This window comes from Octopus bimaculoides, chromosome 2 (genome assembly GCF_046866305.1).
Source record: "Octopus bimaculoides isolate indiv1 chromosome 2, ASM4686630v1, whole genome shotgun sequence".
Taxonomy (NCBI): domain Eukaryota; kingdom Metazoa; phylum Mollusca; class Cephalopoda; order Octopoda; family Octopodidae; genus Octopus; species Octopus bimaculoides.
This window is the reverse complement of record NC_142929.1, coordinates 164639991-164648987: the sequence shown is the minus strand read 5'-3', so window position 1 is coordinate 164648987 and position 8997 is coordinate 164639991.

The following is an 8997-nucleotide window of genomic DNA, read 5'->3' as shown; positions in this document are numbered from 1 at the left end:
CACAAGCTCTGGTGTTTTTATTTCCTTCCATTTATTAAATTCTGTGAGCCATTATTATCAAAGATTAGCCTTGCACTAGAGTATTCTATCACATTTTAGCACGATTGTATTCGATGGCTCCTATTTCATACTAATGTTGCAAATAACTTCTATATTTCTATTTCTGTCAATCTAAACAATCATTGTTTGAAAAGTGACGGAGCTGAGTTGTATCTCTAACTCTGTATTGCCCTACCCCTGCACATTTTTCAGTGCAATAACTTCATTTTGTACCACATTTAAATGTTACGTTAAAATCCCAAGTTTAGTTTCGGTATATAAGTAAGTTCAACTACGTTTGGCCTTACTTATCATTCTATATAATTCAAGAGTTTAAGGGAGATAATCCTCGTGACGGGAATTCATTTTTTGTACTTGCTTGGAAACTCACTTCTGAACTTGGCAGTTTTTTTTTTTTTCTTTTTTTTTTCTACTAGGTGTATTATTTTAGAAAATTATTTTAACAGAATCTTTTTGAATTGACATAAAGCTGGTCAGGATGATGTAGGTAATGGAATAGCCAACATGTAAGTTCTCTTGAAACTTGTTTTAAAGGAAATCTGGTGCTGTGTTCTATAGAGATATTATGTGTTGCTAGCAATCTGACTAATTCCAAAGATTTTTTTCTCTCACAAATTTTGAGTGCTTGAAATGAGTGGAATGACTCTAGAATTCATCCTTGAGCATGATTGGCTTTGTCTGAAAGTCTACTTTATTAATGATATATATATTAAAAAATTAAATTCTATATTGCGATGTATTCTTTTTCAATTGTAGTATTATTTTCATCAAAATATCTTAATTTCCAATTTTTAAAATTTTCTGTCTAAGTTTGACAGTAAATTGAACTGGTTTTGTTATTACATTTTAGATTAGAATTTAGTTTGAATAAATGAAATTTTATAAATAGTTGTTTGTTAATCGTTTCTCTTTTTTGAAGTGCTTCATCTCTAATTTTTATTCTGTTTGTGTGTGTCTGCACATACACATGTGTGCATGCATATAATATTTATCTTACAGGAGACTGGATTCTGATTTGCAATAAATGACTCAGTATTAACCCTTTACTATCTCTATTTCTAACTGTACTACCTCTGTTTGGTTGCTCAACCTGCTAGAAATGGCAGTCTGATTTCCATAAAAATTCAAGGAACTATTATCTCTACTGGTGACAAAAGGTTTCTCTTTGAATGAAAGGTGAAATTAATGATGCTTGTGTAATGGTAGCAAAATGAAAGCGTTGAAAACAGTGTGGTAGATCTTAAATAGCTGGAAAGAAATGAAGTGAGCATGCTCTGCTGGGTGAGTGATGTTAGTGTACAGGAATGATGAAGTGCAAATTAACTGAGAGATGAGCAAGCCTAAGTGGAATCATATGTAACATACAAGTGACAAGACTGGTATGAGCATGGGCTGCATGTGGAGGGTGTCAATTGCATAAAGAAATGGTGAGAGCATGAAGTAGTGGAACCTGTGGAAAGGCTTGGAATGAAGTGGTAGATAGCCTCAAGGAATCAACCTCTCAAAGATGACAAAGAATTGTGGTAATTTGCAGCATGCAGTGCTCAAGAATGTGCATCCATTTGCACAAGCATAGCAAAACAATCATTAATATAGTGGTGACAGACCCTGGAATACATATATCTGGATCACTTGCTCAGTATATTCCTTGTGAGTTTCTGTCTACTGACAATTTGCTGCCTGTGGCGTCTTGTCTGTTTATATTAATCCTTCCATTATTACTGTCACCTTACCTCTCTCCCCACATTACTCTTACCATCATGACACCTATGTAATAAAGGATGGCATTAGATCTATTTATATTCACTATCTTCACTCACCCTCCACTACTAACCATCATTCTCCACCCTCCATGTGACTCTGAGTTGACATCTACCACTCTTATGTATTCTACATCTACCATACATTATGTATGTATTGACATCTACCACTCTTTCTGTATTGCTATCCATCAGTTGCTCTCTCTAACTATGATACATCTTTATTACTATCCTATCACACTGCTTATGCTGTTTTCTAGTCAACCTTCTTTATTTCTTTACTGCCCACAAGGGGCTAAACATAGAGGGGACAGACAAACGGATTAAGTCGATTATATCGACCCCAGTGCGTAACTGGTACTTATTTAATCGACCCCGAAAGGATGAAAGGCAAAGTCGACCTCGGTGGAATTTGAACTCAGAATGTAGCAGCAGACAAAATACCGCTAAGCATTTCGCCCGGCGTGCTGACGTTTCTGCCAGCTCGCTGTCTATTCAGCCTTCTACTCTCAAACCTTCTACTCTACTTGCCACCTAGTCAGCCTTCTACTCTCAAACAATATGTAACTATCACCGTTTCTCTTGTATTAACCCTGCAACTCTTACTATCACCCCTTCTGTTGCTGTCTACACTTAATCTCTTACCATGTCTTCTTTATTGCTATTTGATCAAGCTGCTCATACTGTTTTCCCAACTACAATTCCATCATTGTTTTTCTGGTTTTGCTCATATGCATATTCTTTTTTTCATAGCCCTTCTTTATCATATCCTTTCTATTTGCACTCTTGATTACTATTTTTTGAAAATTATGGAGACTACATAGGACTCTTTAGACTCACAAGATACATGACAATCTCTCAAATGCTGGTGCCTTGATAAAAATCTACCCAGTGCATTCTGTCAAGTGATTAATGTTAGAAGCATCGTCATAGAAACCATGCCAGAAATGGCACATATAAATGAGGCATGTTCCTCCAATGTATCTAGGAAGGCAGTAATTCCAATTAAGAACTGATTTGAACTGTGACAGCCCATCAAACTCATACCAGTATGGAAAATTGATGTAAATGCTGATAGTGACAAAATATTCTTTCATAAAACTATGTAAGTTTATCTAAATGGGTTTTATATTATCAATAATGAAATATCTGGTGGGACTTTAATTTACATACAGGCATTTTAATACAAGTGGAGTTGATGGAGATGAATGATCTAAAACTATTACAAATAACTTTCTATCCTATCCTTTTTATCCCAAAATATTGGTCAGTTTTTGACATTTTTTTAAATTAAAAATATTTTATTTTGATATGCTTTCAATTACTGCCCTAGTGAAGGTATGGCTTCTGCTAACTGCAATCAGTTTGAAATTTGAAGAACTTAGATAACCCAGTTTGTGTAATTTCTTCAGTATTTTTAGCCTAAAGATGATTGTAACAAACAATTGTAACATTTACAAAGTTAACTGATTGAATCCTGAAGAAAAAAAGTGTACTTTGAACATGAGATTAGAGTTAGTTAATTTAAGATGATGAATTACACTTTACCTGGGTTGCTTAGATAAGGCTTAGTTAAATTGTTTTTGCTTTTTTGGTGATTTCACATATTCTGTCCAAATTTGACTTTGATAAAATGTGTTTGTTTTTCTTGAATCATTCATAGTGCTTCATCAGAAAGCTATCATTCATATAATTCTATAAATGTCTGATGAAAACAGGCATAAATTAGCCATTATTATGCAATGTACAGTTAAGTACATATCTATAATTAAATATGCTACATTTAAACTGACTGTATCTAACCAAAATATTTTGCCTGTTTATATTCAAACTGGCCAGATTTGACCTCTCATACTTACCCTAATTATTAGTCTAAAAATAAATGACATCACCAAAACCTTAAAACTGAGAAAATGCAAGATTTATTCAAAACAATGTGAATAAGTAAGCGCTACATGTGACAAAGTAAACTGAATGCTAAAGGTTTAAGTTTTGGGATTCTATCTTGAACTTACACTGTTGCTGCTACATGAATCCTTAAAATTCAAAATAAATATTCTCACTAGAATTGGCCTTGTTCTTAGCATAAGAAAGGCACAAAATATTTGACAATCTTCAGTCTTTCAAAACTTTTGAACCAAACAACTTTTTTCAATAACTTTCAATCTCAACTGTTACTAGAATCCCCATCAGTTTACATTTGCTGCTAGCATGGATTGGATGGTTCTATTGTATTTCCTCATCATCTGATATAATAAAAAAAGAGAAATTCCCAATGACTGTAGTGAATGACCTTTTTACAACTATACAACTAGATACTCTATTGCAATTTAGAGTTAGTTTGCCTTCGCTGAGTTTAGCAGTAACCACATCTCATCAATTCATGTAATGGAATAAATATATTGCAGATCATGAAACCCAAACATCTGGCTGTTTAGCTTTTAGGCACAAGTATGGTTGTGTGGTAAAAAGTTTACTTTCCAACCACATGGTTCTGGATTCAGTAACACTTTAAACAAATATCTTTTATTGTAGCCTTGGGCTGACTAAAGCCTTGTCAGTAAATTTGTTAACCAGAAACTGAAAGAAGCCCATCACGTGTGTGTTATTGTCTTCTTACCTCAACATAGCATATTAGTTGTAAATGAGCATCACCATAATGAAGGCAGTGTTCTTCATTTTCAATCTTCTGGGAAGACCTGTTTGGTCATGGGGGAAATATTACCTTATTTAGAAACAGGTGAGAGTTGGCAACAAGAAGGGCATCCAGGTATAGAAACTCCACCTCAAGAAATTTCATGTAGCCCATTCAAGCATAGAAAAGGGGGTATTAAAATGATGATAATGAAATGAAAAATTCTGGATATTTGTATTGTGTAGGAAGGTTATTTTGCTCTCTAATTCATAAACATGCTATTTTACAGCTGATGTTATTGTTGTTGTTTCTCTATATAACCTCTAGCTTTCATTTTAACAAGATATCTATTATTTAAAATGTTTGTAGTCAGGTACTGCAAAGTAAATACTAAGTTCTTGACAACTGAAATCTGTAACTACAATTCTCTGACATTTTGCTTCATATCAATAAAACCCTTGATGAAAATGTAAATGTCACAGGAAATCAAACCAAAACCATTTTCATATGGAGCCCAGCTATATTCTGAGCTGTTTATTCTAGAGACATATAACAAATTGGAATGATCAATGTGGTTGTTTAACTTCAATTTCAGCTGGTTCAGGTATGGATTAGGAGGGAGTTACAGATGTTTTTGCTTTTCTTTTTAATTGGTTTAGGCAAGAGAATGGGGCAGTGTCATAAAACCTCAAAGACTTAACAAGATTGTAGCTTAATCTAAGTTATATATGAGAAAAACATTGGCAAGAAGGAAAATGAAGAGAGTTGGTACTGTATTGGAAGTGGTGATGATGAGAAGATGGTCTGTGAAGGCCTTAAGCACAGCCACTTCCTCCAGAACAATCCAATAATTACTCTTCTTCAAAAAAAGAAAAAGTAGAGATGATACATATAATGGAATTGGATGGAGGTGGCATACAAGTTGCTAGGTTAGAGGAACCAAAGCCATTGTATTAACAGTAGAATAGGCATAAAGATGATATAGTACATTTTTGTGCCAGTTCCAGATGTGTGTTGGTTAGTGAGTCAGATGGCCATCTTCTAGCTCAGTGGTTCCCAAACTTTTCTGGCCTACCACCCCCTTGGCACCCAGGCTACATTCCTAGTCTCCCACTCCACTCACCACCACAAAGATAGACCATTTCTGCAGCAAATTCAAAACAACAGTATTTCACAAATAAAACTTAACCTAATTAACCCATTATTTTGTTTGTTTTTATCCTTTTGGCTACCCTATTATTGCCCTACTTTTTTTCAATGCCCCCCCCCCCCGGATCTTTCCACTGTCCACTTTGGGAGCCACTGTTCTAGATGTTGTCTACAATGTTTGTCTGTAGCAATGGCAATATCCTATATATTCAACTGTATTCTATTGTACATCTTAATCTTTGTTTTCTCACAGCTGAACTATTTTGTAACCCAGGAAAGTGGCTAGGATATTGTTAACACAAAATAGAATGTAGGATCTAGCATTTCTAATAACTTTGAGGGCCTTTAGTTACATGCTGTTCATGATGATGTACTGTACAAAAGTGGGCAGCTAAATTTAGGAGGGGAAGGGAGAGTCTTGAAGATGACCCAGGGTCTGGATGTCTTGCAAATGTCACCGAGAAAAACATTGTGTTCACTGCATATTGATGAATGACAAGTGATTGATTATAAATCAAATAGCCAATACTATTAGCTTATCCCATGAGAGTGCTGAGAAAATTCTACACAATAAACTTGGCACGATGAAGGTTTCTGCCTGTTCAAAAGTGCACTAGACTGATCACATCACAAAAATCTGACATTGTTTCAGGCAGATCCAGTTGGTTTCCTCCCTATTCTGATTTAGCCCCATTTGACAATCATCTATTCCCCAACATGGAAAAAAACTTGGCTGGGAACCAGTATTGCAATAATGAGGATGTCATATCTGCTGTTAATGATTTAGTTTGACCAACAGGAAGAAATCTTCTTCACTAATGGGATCCAAACGCTGCAACACCAATGAAAGATGTATGTGGACTGCAAGCAGTACTATGTTGCAAAATAAATCTCATTTGGTCACATTTCATGAGAGTATCTTGGTAACCCATGAACTTTTCAGCCGACCCTTATACATTCTACCATCCTTTTGTTATCAACCACCATCTAATAATGTCCCGGACATTGTCTGAGTTATTCTGTTTTCTCCTCTCAAAATCTACTTTCATAAAATTTAGTTGATTGAGTATTTGTTTCCTAGTATTTTAGCTCTGGCTATAAGTCTAAGACACAGGGATCATCATCATCATCCTTTAACGTCCATTTTCCATGCTGGCATGGTTTGACCAGAGACGGCAAGCCAGAGAGCTGCACAGGTTCCAGACTGGTTTAATGTGGTTTCTACAGCTAGATGCCATTCCAGATGCCAACCACTTTACATATGTGCTTGTTGCTTTTAACATGGCATTGGCAAGAACACTTCTCCATGACACCAGCATGAATGCAATTTACATGGCACTGGCACAGGGCTCTTACAGGCCAATCCTCTTCGCTAGGGGCTGCAGCCTTAACACTTCTGTGAAGGATGGGTCTTCTTGAGGGCAGCAAGGTGCCAAGTATCTTGGTCCTTTGTCATCTGATCCAAAAAGTTCAGCATCCTGTACTTTAGTGATTAAAGTGAAATATGAACAAAAAAGAAGTTTTTGTGAGAGAAGGATGGATTTCGATTCTTAGGAAGAAGTCTAGGGCAAGTGTTTAATTCAAGATGCGGGAAGTGAGACACATACAATAGAGTTAACAGGTGTATGAGAGTTGGGTGTATTGAGTCTTGGCATGACTTTTTATCAAATGGAATTTGATCTGCTGACATTTTTTTTTTATATTATACCAACTTCTTACTGAAACAACTTTTCATCAAATAATTTTTTAGTGAATCAGTAGAATAATGTTAAATAAAAAATAATTTTTAGTATAAAATCAGTGCAACAGATTAGATATTTTTAAAAAATATATTATTTTGCAAAATAGTTTACTATAGGACAACCAATCAAAACTAGTTTGGTCATTGAATGGTTGAAATTAGTAATAATTTTTTTTTGCTTTGTGATGTATAGAACAATCAAGGTGTGATTATTCTACATTAAAAGTTAACGAATAAAACATTTCATGCACTTTTTCAAATCTGACCCATTCACCCACACATATGGACCACACATATTTATGTACATTAACCTCTATATCCTACACAAAATTTAAAGTAGGCTGAATGTTTTTTTGTTTTTTTAATTAGATTTTCAAATGGAAATTCTCTACTTTTATTTGATATTAAAGATTATTGCATATTTAACTCTTTTGTTATTACATTTCTGTTGAAATACACTACCTTTGTTTCAATTAATTTTGAAAATGATGGAATATCTAATAAAATAGCATTGTCCTTACTAAGGCAGAACATAAATTAACATGAAATTTTGATAGATTTAATTTAGATTACTTTAAAACATAGAATCAAAGGCAGTCTTAGGTGGTTTGGTATCAAAAGGATTAAAACTGTTGTGATCTGTAGAATATTATTTATATAAAAAATTATTCAATATTTAAAATTTGCTTTCAGATTAAATCGTCATTATGTAATGTCCCCTTTTCCATGCTGGCATGGATTGGACATTTGACATGAATAAGCCAGAGGCCTCTGCCAAGCTCCAATGTCTGCTTTGGTATGGTTTCTACAGTTGGATGCCATTCTTAATATCAACTGATTCAAAGAGTGTACTGGGTGCTTTTCCCATAGCACTAACACTATAGTATATTAAAAAATATCTGAAATCTGTTGCTCATTTTATATTAAAAATTATTGTATATTTAATGTGTTCAATAGTCATAATTATTTTGCCAAATAATATTTTTATAAAATTATTCTATGAAATTCACTTCCATAAAAATAAAAGAAAGTGGTCCAATGAAAAAGTTCACTATACAGCAGTTTTGATAAATTGTCATGGTACTTTATTGAATGTTTAGTTGCAGGAATGGCTGTTTAATTGCACTACATGGTACATCAAGTGTTGCTGACCAAATATGCTTTCAATGGAATTTGTTAAAACTGTATAGATATCCACTGAATGCCTGTATTTATGAGTGAGTGGATGTGTAAATCTTGATATACATCTGAGAAAATAGAAAAACTATTGTTCTTTCAGCACTCTTTTGTAATATTTGTTCTGCAAACACTCCTTTATTATTTTCACCATCAGAAACACAGTGAACCAGTAATTAGGATATTGGTACCTCAAACCAATATAGACGGCAATAAAAAAAAAAATTTTTAAGTATTAAATATATAATAAATGTATTTAAGTTAATGCAGAATACAATCATTTAATGTAAACATACTTATATATTTTATCTATTTAAAAAAAAATTATTGTAATAAAGTGTACAATCTGTCCTGGGTAAAATATTAGACTGCATCTGGTGATGAGGCTCCAAGCTGGGAGTTCAGAAGTTTTGGGGAGCATGGAGTTATTCTTTAGTCACTATTACTCCCAGGACTGCTCTGGTTCAGGATAGTTG